The sequence below is a fragment of the Sus scrofa genome, chromosome 8 (genome assembly GCF_000003025.6).
Source record: "Sus scrofa isolate TJ Tabasco breed Duroc chromosome 8, Sscrofa11.1, whole genome shotgun sequence".
NCBI lineage: Eukaryota > Metazoa > Chordata > Mammalia > Artiodactyla > Suidae > Sus > Sus scrofa.
The window spans coordinates 10,018,369-10,034,556 of NC_010450.4; the positions used below are offsets into that span (position 1 = coordinate 10,018,369).

The 16,188-nt window shown below is 39.4% G+C and overlaps 1 long non-coding RNA gene across 1 annotated transcript in view; it reads right to left on the bottom strand.

The window, feature by feature from the left end:
* LOC102158082 overlaps nucleotides 2,604-16,188 on the bottom strand; it is a 367,968-nt gene continuing 354,383 nt past the window's right edge. The window contains exons 7-8 of the long non-coding RNA XR_002346368.1: nucleotides 4,246-4,404; nucleotides 2,604-2,908 (exon numbers count right to left, since the gene is read on the bottom strand). This is a non-coding gene — a long non-coding RNA (uncharacterized LOC102158082). The remainder of the gene's footprint in view (nucleotides 2,909-4,245; nucleotides 4,405-16,188) is intronic.

Consider the following 16,188-nt stretch of genomic DNA (forward strand, 5'->3'; position numbering starts at 1 on the left):
GATTAGAGGGAGGACCCCACAGATGGTCTCATTGCTATGTTCACCACCGAAGCAGGTGATTCCCAGGGCCCTCCTTGGCAGCGGGTACCAACTTCTCATTTTCTCTCTGCCCACACTCACTGCTATTTGCTTCATCTTGAAAACTGTGGATGTGTACACATGTGTGACTGAATCACTTTGTTGTACAGCAGAAATCATCACCACCTTGTAAATCAACTATACTTCAACAAAACTTTAAAAAAAAGAAAAAAAATCATGTTTTATGCATCTCTTAAAGTACCTAGCACAATGTTTGGTACATAGAAAATACCTCATTCATGTCTTTTGAGTAAATGCTCTCTCCTTTTATTCTCACAACTGATCAGCGATGTGGATGTCATCAAAGTCAGTGATGAAAACTTGGAAGAATCTTAAAAGCAACAACATTGCCATAAGATGGAATAGTATGCCACGGTTTTCAAAATTTTATCCATATGAGAGAACGTTCATGTTACACTGTTACCTTTATACACACAAACATGCACACCTGCCAAACTATTATCAGCAGTTATTTCTGCGTAGTGGAATTATAACTTCTTTTTCCCTCTTCTTTTAGATTTTTAACTTTTAAAACATTATCTGCCCATCTTTTTTATATTAAGCTTTTATTTTATGATAAAGAATGTTACTAAAAATCAGTCATTGTATAAAGGCTTTACCATGTTAGTTATTAATATTTCAGTACGGATGAGGACGCTAAATTAATCTAAGCAGTGATCAGGAACCATGGGAAGACAGAGAAAAGCAGGTCTTCCTGAGGTCAAAGCAGCAATAGCCATTCCTTTTTGCTGTTTTTGAAGAATGTTCCTCTCCTTACCCATCATTCTTCAAAATTCAATTCACCACTTGCTGAATCTCAGGATTTCAATCTCGGTTCAGAGCAAAGGTCTCCACTGCCAGAAAGAGCCCCCTGGTCCATGCTAGAGAAGGTGTAGTTTATGAGTTCCCCAGCTAGCAGGAGGCTGTGTCCCCAAGGTCGTTTGAGGGGAGCCCAGAAACTCTTCAGCCCTGGGGTTTGAAAGGGTATGATACTCTAAGCTTTGAATTTGCTGCATTGTTCCATGTGGAACAGGGGTTCTCACCTCAGCTCTGCTGACACTGTGAGCTGGATGATTATTTTGGGGTGATATCCCATGAATGTTTAGTAGCATCCATGGTTCCAACCCACCAGATGCCAGTAGCACTTTCACCCTCCAAGCCATAACAAGCAAAAATATCTACAGATACTACCAAGTGTTCCCTGAAACCTATTGTAAAACCTTTATTCTATTTTATATTATTTCCCATCGTGGTCTGTCCTAGTAGACTGTATATAGTTTCCTATGCTATACAGTAGGACATTTTGTCAAAGAATATATGTATGTATAGACATGTATATGTACATACACATATATAACTGAGTCACTTTGCTGTATAGCTGAAATTGACACAACATTGTAAATCAACTATGCTTTAATTAAAAAAGAAAAAAATATTCTAAGTGTAGTTAAAGCCATGGGGTGGGTGGTTACGCAGAAGAGAGAAGTGTGATAATCCAGCAATCTTGTGGACCAAGGACCAGAGGGACCAAGGGTTCAGAAGCAGGGAGAGCAGTGAGGGGCTATTCCAATGGTCCAGATGAGACAACAGAATTGAGTGGGATATGCATGGGAAATAAAGCCATTAGGACATTCTAAGGGATTGGGTTTGAGGTATGAGGGAAAAAAACAGTAGGACTCCACTTTTATGGTGCAAGATAGAGCATTGTAGTAAAAGCCAGCACTCCAGAAGCAGACTGCCCCACTGTGTAAGTTATCTGTTATCCTGGAGTGAGTTATCTGTAAACTGGAGATGATGAAAATGCCTATCTACCTCATAGGGCTATTGTGAGGGCTACACGAGTTACTGCATGGAGTGATCTTAAAAGAATGGCAACTCAATAAACATCCACTGAGGAAAACTGAAGAAGATCATATTTAGAGAAACAAAAATCGTGGGGTCCTTAAACATATACATATTTTTTTCAATCATGCTTTATTTAAGAATCTTGTGTTTATTGTATCAGTTTCTCATACCTCACTAGCTGTGGAAGCAGAGGCTGCTTGCTGTGTATCCATGAGATAAACTCAGATTTTTATCTGTGGTTTCTATTAAAAATCAATGTGATTCTAAATCCAGCTAATCTCCTTGGTATAGATACACGCACGTGTGTGTGCATACACACACACATACACACACTCACTTTGTCTTTTTCTCTTTGTCTCTCTCTCTCTCACACACAAAGGGAGAGAGGTAATACGTACATATGGTGAAATTTCTAGTTTTCTATTGCTGCATAGCAAACCACCACAAATTTAATGGTAAGTCAGACAGAGAAAGACAGATATCATCATATCATGTATATGTGGACTCTGAAAAAATGATACCAATGAACTTACAAAACAGAAATAGACTCACAAGCATAGAAAACAAACTTAAAATTACCAAAGGGGAAAGGGGGAGGGGAGGATGGTTAATGGTGAGAGTTTGGGATTAACATATCCACACTACTATATGTAAAATAAACAATAAGGACTACTATATAGCACAGGAAACTATATTCACTACCTTGTAATAACCTATGATGGAAAATAATCTGAAAATATATGAATATATACACATATATATTTATGTTGATAACTGAATCATTTTGCTGTACATCTGATATGCTGGAAATCAAGAAAACTTCAAGAAAATACAGACAAAAATTAAATAACAATAAAAATAAACCATGCCTACTTATCATCTTACTGTTGTTAGGACATCTGGCTGAGGTCACTTGATGATCTCCTTAGGGTCCTCCAAGGTGGAAATCAAAATGTCAGCTCCGTTGGGCACTTTTTTGCAGGTTCTGGAAAGAATCCACTTTCATTTTAGTTGTAAGTCTGAGGTTCTGATAGCTTTGCTGGCTGTTAGCCAGCTCCCAAATTCTAGAGGCCCCCCCGCATACTCTATCCTGTGGCTTTCTTCATCTTCAAACCAGCAAAAATGTCTTGACTCCTCATGCTTCAAAGCTCTCTGATTTCTCATTCTGTAACCAAATGGAGAAAACTCTGCTTTTAAAGAGAATTGGCCCCACCTGAATAGTCTCGTTTGCTTACATAGTAAGAAAAGCGTAGGAGTAATGCCAAGGACAAAAGTCATGGGTGGTTCTTAAAATTCTGCCTGTCACACTAAGTGTACCATTTTATGAGTCAGGACCACGTTTATACCCATGTTTCAGCACCCTCATCAGAATTAAGGCCGTTTTCCATCAGAAACTTCCCTTGTACCCATTCCAGTCAATCCCCAAGTTCACAGGCAAACTATTTTAATTTCCATCACCATAGATTTGTTTTGCCTTCATATAAATGGAATCATATACTATGTAATCTTTTGTGTGTGTATTCTTCCTCTCAATGCAATAATTTTAGGATTTATCAATGATAATATACATCAGCAGTTCTATTTTATTAAGGAATAATATTCCTTTGTAGACCATGCCACAGATTGTTTATTGATTGACTGATGGACATTTTAATTGTGGCTCTTACAAATAAAGCTGCTATAAGCATTCTTGAAAAACGGTTTTGTGGTGATAGCTTTTCATGTCTTTTGGCTAAATAACCAGTTGTGGAAATTTCTGGGTGTTTAGGTAGGTAAATATTTCAGCTGCCAAATAGGGTTCCCAATTGGTTGCAGCATTTACACACCCACTCCCACCTCCTGGTAGCCTGTGAGAATTCTGGCTGGTATACACCTTCATCCACATTTTTTTTTGTCTTTCTAATTTGAGCTGTTCTGGAGAATGTACACTCTACCTCTTCATAGTTATAACTTGTATTTCTCTGATGGCTCATGATTATCAGAACCCTTCCATGTATTAACTGGTCATTTATATATCTTCCTTTGTGAAACGTCTGTGCAAGTCATTTGCCCATTTTTAAATTGGAAAATTGGTCTTGTTATGGACTTGTAGAAGTTTATGTGTTCTGGATACAATTCTTCATCAGATATAGTACATATTATATAGTTACTTTAATATATAACTACATATATAATCAAATATATGCAAATCAGCATTCAAGAAAAGAAGAGGTGAAAAGAAAGGAAAAGCAAAAAAAAAAAAATGCTCTAAAAATGTTTAAAACTCTGACTCATTGATTTCTGTATGTCTTTCCATTTCCACAGATGCAAAGGGAAACTAACCTGATTGAGCAAAGGACCATGATGTGTGCTGTACATTATTGCATCTTATCCCATAACAGCAAGAGCTTTTCCAGAGCAGGCATCATATACTTATATTATTCATATTTCTATCACTCGATTTGCTATAGTCTCTGCCATATTGAAGATGGTCCAACATATCTGTTGAGAAAATAAGATAATAAATTAATTGACTGATTATCTCATTTAATTATCACAAAAGAGATAATCAGTCAGTGAGCTTTGAGGAAAGAAATAAAACCACTGCAAATAAAAGCAACATGTATATTACGTATTGATCATGTTTGGCTTCACACAAATAAGGTATGGGAACTGTATGGAAATAAGATAAACAGGATGAAACACACATCCTTAGTTCTTCAATGTCCATAAATCCCCTTTAGCCAAAGGCAAAGAGTCAAATCATGCACTAATGTTTCTGGACATAATCAATTTCTCATGTATCATGACTCTCCCTCCTCTCTCCTGGATCAATCCTATCAACATCCACATTCACATTATTTCTCCTTTCACAAACCCATCCTGGACCCCACATTCTTGTCCAGCATTCTCAGGAATATATTTTTGAAAAAAATACATTGAAACATCCTGTCTATTCTTCTCAGTCTCCCATTTGCTCTTCCCACATTTCCCACCAGGCTTCTGCCAACCACCGTGCCATGAATATTTCTCTTGTTAAAGTCTACAAAATGCAAAATCAATGGGCAGTTCTATGTCTTAGTCTTACCTGGGAGACTCTGCAGCATTCAGTGGGATTGAGAGTCTGTATAACAGACTGGTTTATGTGGGGGGCTTGAAACGCCTCTGCATGAATCAGATCGTCAACTTTACTCTTTGTTCAGATAGCTCCTTAAGCCATCATGGCACCTTGGCTCTTCCCTGAAAGTGTACGTTCTTCCCATTTGGAGCCTTTGCACTTATTCTTTTTGCTCAGGATCCTCCTTTCCAAGCTCCTCTCCACCCTCCAGATCCCATCTCAGATTTGCTCTCCTCAAAGTGGGCTTTCCAGTCCACCTTTACCCCTATAAGTAGCCCTGGAGTGAGTCTCATGGGTTTCCTTAGACTGACGCCATGAACTTGGTCAAGTGCACACCCTCTTGCATGGCATTTTCCCCCTACATAAACCATGAGTGACCACACCTGCTTCAACAGATTGCTGTGAGCATCCAATGAGGTAACATGGATACTAGGTATAATGCTCGGCACTTAATGCACAATTGTGTTAAGAAACATCCACATTCGCTTTGCCCTTCCCAGGTATACCTAAAAGATTTGATGTGAATCAAGTTGCCCATTTCCTTCATTTAAAAGAAAAAATCCCAACTTATTAAAAGAGCCTTATGATACCTTTTGGGAAAATAAAATTATTCTTTTTTAAGATGGTCACACCAGAGGCAGGATAGCAGTGATTCTGTCTCTAAAGGAAATGGGAAGGAGCCTTCTCTGTGTCTTTTAATAGAAGTGTTATTTAACTTTTATGGGAGTGCCACAGAGAGAAGACTGTTTCTGCTCAGTAAGCTTACAAACAAAATAACATAAAAAGACAAGGGAATCAGTGGGCCATTTGATGAACCTCCCCAGAAGACACATAGCAATTGGAGAATCAAAATTAACTGGCTGTGTTTATTCACTTTTAACTTCTGCCTGGGTTGAGCTTTCATTTCTGCCTGAGCACATGCTATCTTCCTCTGCTTATTATGGACTTTTTTTCTGAAGAAACACAAGACCAAAATTCCCCTTTTGCTCACCCCTCTCTCTTCTATAAGTTTTCTTTGTACTTGTGATCATAGCAAGACAAAGAGTACATGCAGGTCAGTGCAGCATGGTGGCTAAGAAAAGCTATAATCAGACCATTGGAGCTCATCACTTGACCACTTTCTGACCCAAGGGATTTGCTTGATATTTTAAGTTCATTTCTAAATTGTGTGTGTCAGGGGAGTCATATGCTTCATTGAATTGTGGAAAGGTTTGAATAAGATGATTCATGTAAAGCCCTTGAATGTTGTTTGGTCTGGAATAAGCAATGGATCCCTATTAGATTTCTCCCCCCCCAAATCATTATTTTTACTATTACTATTGCCATTAACCATTATTAAGAACAGCACCCAGGTAGGCTCTACCCTTGGACCAGACTTGTCACTTGACTTTCCAGCCTCCAACTCTTCCTGACACTTGGATGCTTATCTTTCATGGAAGACATCCAAAGAGAGACTGGATAGCTCTTCTCAAAGATGATAAAAATGGGAGTTGGACCACATACGTTTAAAGGCCTCCTCCATCACTTCAACTCAATGACAATATAAATCAAAACAAAGGTGACAAATGTACTGGCCATTTATAAATCTGCTTCATGTCTTGGCTTCTTCCTCTAGGTAAATTCTGAACACCCCCAATGTAAAAATGACTGTCGGCTCATGGAAGAAGCCTGATGTTTTCCCATTACAAGGGGGAAAAGGGAAGGCAGGCTAGATAGTCTTTAAATTTCATTAGAGCACCATACAGCCACGATCCTCATTCCTTTGCCACAGGAAATGTCTTACTGCTTTGATTGACTAAACTCCCAAACTGTGATGGACTATATTTTATTTTCTTGGATTCATTTTACTCTGATTATTCCCTTCTCGATGGACATTCCTGCTTTCCTTCCTCTCCCCCCAGTGAATGGAGCTTGGCCTCTTTGCAGATCCTCTGTACCGACCCAGTGAGGGCCGGGGGTCCTTGAGTGATAATAGCTGCTCCCAGATACAGCTGGCAAGGCTCGAAGTTCATCTCAGAAATGAGGACCATCATTACCGGTTGAGTTCTCTAGGCAGGGCTTCGTTTGAAAAATCCCTCTCCAACTGATTGAACTCTTTCCTGATTAACGTTGGGTAAATATGGAGACTATTACTTAGATGCCACATGCTGGGAAGCAAACGTGATAATTATACCTGTCAATCTGCAGAACCCCCTGGTCTCAACTGGAGTGAAATGCTGCTGTTTCAGTCTAATCTGCGAGAGAGGCAAATGGAGAGGGGACGATAACTGCAGAGAATGCTGAAAGCACCCCAGCTGTCAATATCCGCGTGGGAGGCAGCTGATGGTTTGGATGTCATCACATTAGCAATCTCTTCAATAAAAAGGAAGTCTGGCTGCTTTGTGCCTTGAAAAGGAGCGGCAGTTGAAAGCATTAAAATTAGTGCCATTTTACTGAAGATCGTGATTATTTAAAATGTCAGTTGCTTTCCCTCACACTATCATTTATGATGGAACATAGGGAAGAATATCAACACAGTGAGAGACTGAGCTTGGAGTGAGGGGGCATGGACCATTTTAAGTGTCACCAAAGAGTCACAAATTTGGAGGTGTGTTCGGATGCCTGCATGTGACTGCTGAGACATTTCCAGTGTCACACTGAGTTATCCTCTCCTGCCTGGGAGAGCTAGCCATTGGTCCAAAATTCAGGCTGTGGAAGTCAGTGGGAGACTTTCCCTGATGCAAAGGGAGAAGACATTCAGTACGGCAGTGAAACACCGGCAGCATCCCCAAAGACAGTGTTCTAAAGTACGAGGAGGATCCTCTGTGATGACGATGATGACGTTGCCAACTAACATTTATAAATTATCTAGGTTAGAACTCTTTCACTTATACTAATCCATTGACTACTTACAACAGCCTTAGGAGATAGAAGACACTTTTAACCCCACTTTACTGATGAGTAATCTGAAGCACAGGGCAGTGAAGTACCTGTGCCATGGTCAAGTGATGCTGGGAATTTGGGGAACTGGATGCAGAGTTGGATAATTCTCAGAGTCATGAATTGGATAAACACAGGGGCAAGGGTAACATAGTAGTTGGCTCCTAAAAGGTACATGGTCAGTGAGATTACTGAAAAAAAATGCCCTAGGCTATAATGGGGGTAAGTTGGGTGTGTAGCTGGTAAAAAGCCATGTGGGTTCTAACAATCAAGTCCCAGCAGGGAGCTGGACCAAAATACAGGTGGTGCTGAGGGGCCAGTGTAGAGTACGTTGTGTGAACATAGATGAATATATGAATGGGATAAACATATTTATCAAGACACCATGCTTTCCTGCCACAGGGGTTTGCATATCTTTTGTCTCTTCCTGAAATGCTTTTCCCTGAAGAGGCTCTGCCTACTCCCAGCGCTCCCCTCCCATTTATAGCACTTAATACCATGCAAAGTTATCTAATTTCTATTTACTTTGTTTGTTTGTTTTTGCTCTTTCACTAAAATATAAGTTCCCTGAGGTCATGGGCTATGTTTCTTTTACTATCTCCAAATTCTAGAAACACTGATTAGTAACAGCTTTTGAGAATACTTACTATGCACAGATCCTGTTCTAGATGTTTATGTTATATATTAAGTTTTACATCCTCATAATACCTTTATAGGATAGGTATTTTTTAACTCTTTTTTATAGATAAGGAAGCTGAGTCACAGAAAATTTAAGTTCTATTGGTTTAAGTGATAGGACTGTAACATAGACAGTTGGACTCCAAAATCTACACACCATTCACTGCATTTAAATAAAAGTGTCTTCTACATGCTTCAGGTAGGATTTATTAAATGATTGGATGGATGAATGGATTGATGATAGGCCAAGATAATTTCACCTGAGTTCTGATAACTGAGACAGAAGCAAGCCTGGGGGGGAAAAGAAGTCTGAAAAATTCTAAGGGCAATAACTATCCATGGAGAAAGGAGGCACCTTCTACTTGTTTAGTTAGATGGGATTGGAGTTGACAGAATCTACAGGGAACCTGAGGGCAAACAGGACCAAATTCTCAAGGCTCACAGCTAAGACAGAACACAAGATGATTTCAGTGTAGCTGTTTTCTCTACTACTTTGCACTTTCTAGATGTTTTTCAGCCTCAAGACTTAAGTAACCAAGGGAAACCCAACATATGCCCATGTTCCAGTGTGACTGTGTTCATCAAATTAAGCAGAGCTGTGATCATGTTGATTAACCCATCCATTAATCAAATCAATCACTCAAAATTTTATCTGAGCCTTTACGAGGCAGATACCAAGACCAAATTAGATGTACGAGAGATTTATTGGTGAAATCAATCTCTTCACAGGAACACCTGAAGGACAAAGGGAAGTAGGAGCAAGAGGAAGTAGGAAGAGCCTACAGACTAAGATGTAGGTCTTGCCCCTATGAAAAGAAAGAGGAAGAAAGATGGGTTATAAAGGGCATCAAGCTACATTGAAACTCTGAGACAGTCTCAACCAGGTGAATGGGGATTTGTGAGCAAAGATTGCTCATTAGAGGAGTCAGGCATTAGGAGGAAATAGCTCCACTCTAGTAACTCCAATACGTTCAGTCATTGGCTAGAAGTCATGGCCTCAGGTAAGTATTATAATGGATTTAAAGATAGAGTATAGAAACGGGGGGCTGTCAACCACCATACTTTTTGCAGCAGGTTCCCTTGAAGGGAGCCCTGAGCGGTGCAGCTCTATGGCCACTGCCCTACCCATCTTTAAGGCTTCATTCATTTACCAACTCCAATTTGAAGCTCTCCTCACTGGAAGTAACTTCTCCCCTCGCTAAAGATTCTTGGAACTTTCACCTTGCCTTTTCCCTTCCTTATACCACTTCAAATTTTAATTTAATCACATGCGATTAATGGTGAGGAGGGGGCCTCTGACCTGCATGAACATCTTGGCAAATCTCAGATCTCAGAGCTGTCTGTGGTGCCTGGATATCCAGGGCCCTTGCAGAGACAATCGTGATGGGCACTTTGGTAAAGGATAAATAGAGATGCTTTTGGTGTAATGAGCCTTGTTCTTGGTGTCCTGAGTAGGCAGACACACTCCAGGATGTTGAGAAAAGGCACAATATGTGTCAGTCCTTGGACAGTGGCTCAAGATTGGGCAGGGAGGGCATTTTTAAGTGGCACATGGGGTGTTGCTAGTTAATATCTTCTAGGGAAGTTATTCCTCGGAAGATAGGATATCACATCGGAAGAGCCAGCTTACCTTTAAGATCTTAAACAGAGAGGTCATTTATCCACCAGACCTTCAAACACTGGCCATAGAGAGCCCACACCAACTGTACCTTTCCTGCTTCAAGTCAGGATTGGTTAAGGACTATAGGTGAATCAATGCAGGCAAAGGTTGAAGTAATTAGGCAGGAGGCTGATGGATTCCTCAGAATTGGGAAAGGCATGTTATTAGCTGGTATTGGCCCGTAGGCCTCAAACTCAGCCTTTGATAGGAGACTTGATCTATCCATAGTTTCCTTGTAAAGATATCAGACGCCTGAGACTAAACACCTGCCTTCTGCTCAGTTCCCTGATGTACACCATATTTCCAAGTACCAAATCTGCTGGATCCCCAGTTCTCTCTCATTGGGGAATTGGGTGTTGCCCACAACCAGTTCAAGCATTAGACTTGCTATCCCAAAGGACATCAGAGGAATCAGTAATACATCCCTCCTGCTCTTCTACTGCACTTCATGGGTCCCTGTTATCTTGGATCATGACTGTGGTTAAGACACTCCTTGAATACCATGTCTACTCTACTGAATTAAAACTTTTCACAGCACCCAGATATTAAGGAAAATGGAATTGTAGGGTGAAAGAGACTTGTTTTAGGAAGCTATTATTAACTCTAGGATTGATCAGCTTCACTTTTGTATGTTTTTAGCATCATACCCATTGCATGTGTTGTATTCACTATAGTTGTAAAAATTGTTTGCCGCGTCCAGTGCTGCAGGGCAATGGGGAATCCTGGAAGAGGGAAGGAGTGGTACACAAAACACACAAGACTCTTACATTTAGAAAGTGGGGGACCAGGAGGCACTCTGTTCAGCAGAACAAAGACCCCAAGGCTTTAGACCACTTGACTTTTATTAAGGAAGGCGACGAGATTAGTGGGCAACAACAGGCATGGGCAATGATGAGGTTATCGTCTTAGTGATATCAAAAGGTCCCTTGAGACATAGTGCAGCTGTTCATAGAATAACATGGTTAATGCATAAGTCCCTTATCTTGTCTTTGAAGGAGACCTTGTACTTTAGAACTCTGAGTCCACAGATGTTTGCCTTCTGCAGAGTTCAGCTATTCGGTGGTCTCCAACAATTGTTTTAATTATTGGGCAATTCCTCCACTCTAATGGCCTCATAACATCTTGATACCTTGTCCATTGTTATATACACTTCCAACTACTAGCACAGTTCGTGGCCTGAAATAAAGAAGCAATTCATATTGGTTCAATAGGTAAATGGATAAATTAATGAATAAATACAAAAGGATCTACTGAGAAGGTTATAGTACCAAGGATGTACTATACCAAGTTACCTACTAAAAATTCTAGAGGCTATAGAGTATATCGGTAGCCTCTGGTTTCTCCTCTGTAAAAGAGATTTTAAAAATGATCTCTCTATGACATCAATCACCCCAAAAGAGGCTGGGATTCACTTAGCCTATTGAACTCAACTGCTTTGTGTCAGAGTGGGAGAGTGATTTTTTTCAAGAGTTTGAAAACGATATCTAGTCTAGGACCTTTAAATCAGCTCAAAAATTTCCCTTGTAGCAGAACATAGGTTTGCTCTTATTCTGGCTTTACCTAGCATAATTTCTATTTTGGGTCACCTGTTGAACTTGTCCCACAGGGAAACAACTACTCTTGCTTTAGAAAGATCTTAGTCTAGACTTAAGGATTTGCTGAAAATACAGAATTTAATGACTGAGTCTCTATCCTTTGATCTCCAAAAATAAAAGCTTTCATTCCTTCCAATGTGCTGGCTGTTGCTCTGTTAATGAATGGATAAGCATTGAGATTCTGCTATATAGCACTGGGAACTATATCTAGTCACTTATGATAGAGCATGATAATGTGAGAAAAAAGAATGTATACATGTATGTGTGACTGGGTCACCTTGCTGTATAGTAGAAAATTGACAGAACACTGTAAACCAGCTATAATGGAAAAAATAAAAATCATTATAAAATAAAAAAAGAAGGAAAAGAACTCTCTGCTGTGATGCTCAGAGAGGTTTGTATTTAGACAGTCTCTGCACAATCAGCTTTTTAGTCTTCATTATGATATTGGAAATATTTTCCCTTTCTCACATTTTAAAAATTTTGAAACAATTTTAAACTAATATATAAATTGCAAAAATAGGAAACAAAGTTCCCAAGTCTTTTTCATTCAGTTTCCTCCAATGATAATGTCTTCTACAACCGTGGTAACATTGTATACTAATAACTAAACTACAGACCAGATTCCAAATTTGCTAGTTCTCACCTGCATTCATTTGCATGTGTGTGTTTCTGACATTTCATAACTTCATAGACTTATATAACTACCAGAACAATCCACACAGGACAGTTCCATCACCACATGGGAAAGTCTAAAAGCTGTGCCCTAACAGTTATGCCCTCACTCTAACCTGACAAACTATTCATCTGTTCCCCATCTCTCTAATTGTGTCACCTTGAGAAGGCGAAATAAGCAGAATCATACAGTGTATAACGTTTTTAGATTGGCATTTTTCATTCATTTTACTGTGCTTAAGTGCCATCTAAGCTGTTGTATGAATGAATAATTTGCTCCTTTTTATTAGTAGTATTCCATTGTTTACATGCAAGTTTTACATTCAAAACTTTTCATCCCTCTGTGGTTAATAGCCTGGAGTGGAATTACTAGGCCATCTATATAAAGCATATTCTTAACTTTAGAAAGAATTGACGAACTTTTTTTCCAAAATAGCTGTAGCATTTTGCATTTCATTAGTAATGTATGAATGATCAAGTAGCCCCTCATCTTTAACAGAATTTAGTGTTATCATTTTTTATTTATTTTTAACAATTTTAACAGGTGTCTATCCATCTATTAATAGTCACTTTTTTCAAGAATCTGAGATAAAATACACTCCCTTATTTATCAGAGCTACAGTTTCTCCATTCTAATACATTTAAACATGCCTCTAATAGCTCTGGCAGAGAAAGTTAATGGTTTCATACCAAATGTCATATGGGTATCACAGACACTTTGTAGACTATGAAACACTGCATCAGTAAAAGGTGTTCTTGTTTTAGCAATCATTAGAAACATTTAGGGAGAAATTAGAAGTTAATTGGATACAGTAGTCCTTGAGTGGCATGGATAAGATAATTTTGCAGACAATGAGAATTCATCAGGAAAGAAATATAACCAAATCTAATGCTTTGGAAGATCCCCATTGTGTCATTCTGGAGAATGAAATAAACTGAAAGGCTGGTGAAGTAAAGACAAGATAAGCAGCATTAGAAAATTTTCATACAATTTGTACAAATTGTGGAGAGAATGGAAAAGAGAGAGAGGGAAAAAAAACAGAGCATATTGTGAAGGAAGAACCTGTAAACAGCAGAATGATGAGATTTAGGATGACTCAAGATAATGAAAATAGAAATAAGAAAATCAGAACTAAAAGCAAGCCTGGTATGAACAGAGCGGTTGTGACAGACAGTCATGTCAATAGCACAATGAATTCGAAGCTGTGCTGTGCTTTATTTGGATTCCATAATCCTCGCAACAGCCCCATGACACAAGAACAATCAGTTGCATTTATAGATAAAGAAACAGACAGTCAAAGAGGTTAGGAACTTGTCTGAGGTCAGAGAATGAGCAGGATTTTGGTTCTAACTGTGAAATGAGATGCTAATTATACCAATATAATTGTTAAAGTATTTAAAGAAGATCATATTTATAAGTTTTAAGGACCATGTAAATGTTATCTAGTATTATTTTGTTAATGATTCTTCTCTAAAAGTCTAATTAACCAAAAATCCCAGGATTTTAATGATGCACAATTTTTTTTCTACAAAATATAGATATTATCACGCTTTAAGTACATTTTATATCCAAAGTAAAAGCTGTTTGGGTATAATTCCATGATCTTTCATCAGAACCCTTAATTTAAAAAATGAATATGATGGGGAGCTCAGAAATCTTTTAACTTTCCATCAATTATGCACGCATATAAATATGCATATGAACAAATATTGCAGGACCAAAATAATATTTTATCCCCATTTTTCTAAAGAATGTCAAGAATGATAAATTTGGATATTTGTGGTAAACACTCAGCGAAATGTCAGCAACATTACTTCTGCAAGACATTGTCTCATTGTCAGCTCTTTGTAATCAGTTTAATTTTTATTGAGAAAAAGCAACAATCACAAATCAGCCTGCTTGTGTCCTTTGAATTCTTATGGCTGCAAATGAGGCTTCCAGCCGCTTCAATTTCATTTTGCAAAGGCACCATGTTGAATCATTAATTACCTAAGAAGGTACTGCATTCTCATCTCCTTCTGGTACGAAAAAAATATAAATCAGATTGGAACCTGGGGCTGTGAAGTAATTTTTTTCTTAAAATGCCATCTGCCAGGTTCCACTTCAGAACATCCAGAAATCATTAAAGGTGAGGAAAAGGGGGAAGAGGGAGGGTAGTGACATATCAGAGTGTCAAGGTGTCCTGTCCTAGTGGTCTGTGTTTTCAGAGCTTCACAGCCTTCGCCAGCCCCCTACCCCCCACTGTGGATTAATGACATAGCCTCCTAACTCATCTCCTTGTCATCAGTCCCACCCACCCATCAATCTGGGTAGCCAAGATAGGCACTCTCTAATACCCATCTGACCATACTTCTCCCCTACTCATAATCTCTCAAAAGGCTTCCCATCCCGGGGCTAATGTCAGGAGTTCCTGTAAGATCAACAAGGCTATTCACCTGTAACCCCCACATGCCTCCATAGCCTCATCTCTCATCACTATCCTATGACAAACCACACTACTGCCATATATGATTATTGAAGTCACCTCAACACTAATCTTATTGTTTTGGTAACCTCTGGCCAAGGCAAGGTCCAGGACCCAGTTTGTCTTTGACCCCTTCTAGGTCCTCCACACCTTCTCTGTGACCACCAGTCACCAGGACTCATTCTTCTCAGCCAACAGACTGGATAAGGTACCCTAAAAACTGAGTTCAACAGTCTTCGATAATTACCGTATGTTAGAGCTGTGTTTTGCCTTTTTATCATCTTCTAATAGACTGTAAGATGCTTAATAAGCAAATAGTGTTATATTTTCCAGCACAGGTATAGTCCCAGTAATGAAGATGTGGCTGACAGGAAAAGAAAAGTCATCTACAAAGGTATTTTTTTTTTTTGTCTTTTTTTGTTGTTGTTGTTGTTGTTGTTATTGTTGCTGTTTCTTGGGCCGCTCCCACGGCATATGGAGGTTCCCAGGCTTGCGGTTGAATCAGAGCTGTAGCCACCGGCCTACACCAGAGCCACAGCAACGCGGGATCCGAGCCGCGTCTGCAACCTACACCACAGCTCACGGCAACGCCGGATCGTTAACCCACTGAGCAAGGGCAGGGACCGAACCCGCAACCTCATGGTTCCTAGTCGGATTCGTTAACCACTGCGCCACGACGGGAACTCCTACAAAGGTATTTTTAAATGAAGGAAAGAGGGGGAAGGAAGAAAGGAAAAATGGAAGGAAGGAAGGGGCAATAGAGGATTATAGTGCAGGGGATTGGATGACCAATTTTTAACCTATTTGAGCATACATCTCTGCATCTGTAAAATAAGATCTGAAGAATCCCCATGCTTTATTTTAATTTGAAAATTCGGATTCTGTGACTCACTGTCAGCAGTGCTGGAGTGGTCTTAGCAGCAGGAAAAGGCAGGACTTCTGATGAAGCTAGACATTCCTGTCCCAGTCTAGGAGCTCAGGAATTGCCTTGAAGCACAGCCTTCATTTAAATCTTCCCAGGTACAAAAGTCTGTAAACATATGCAAGTTAATGCTGGCATTCTGAATGCTCCACATTTGTTACTGTTGTCGGATGCACCCCAGCCACTTCCAGGCCTTTTCAATACTGCAGGCAGTCTGAGCAACTGAGATCACAACTGGAAAAGACTGGATCTCC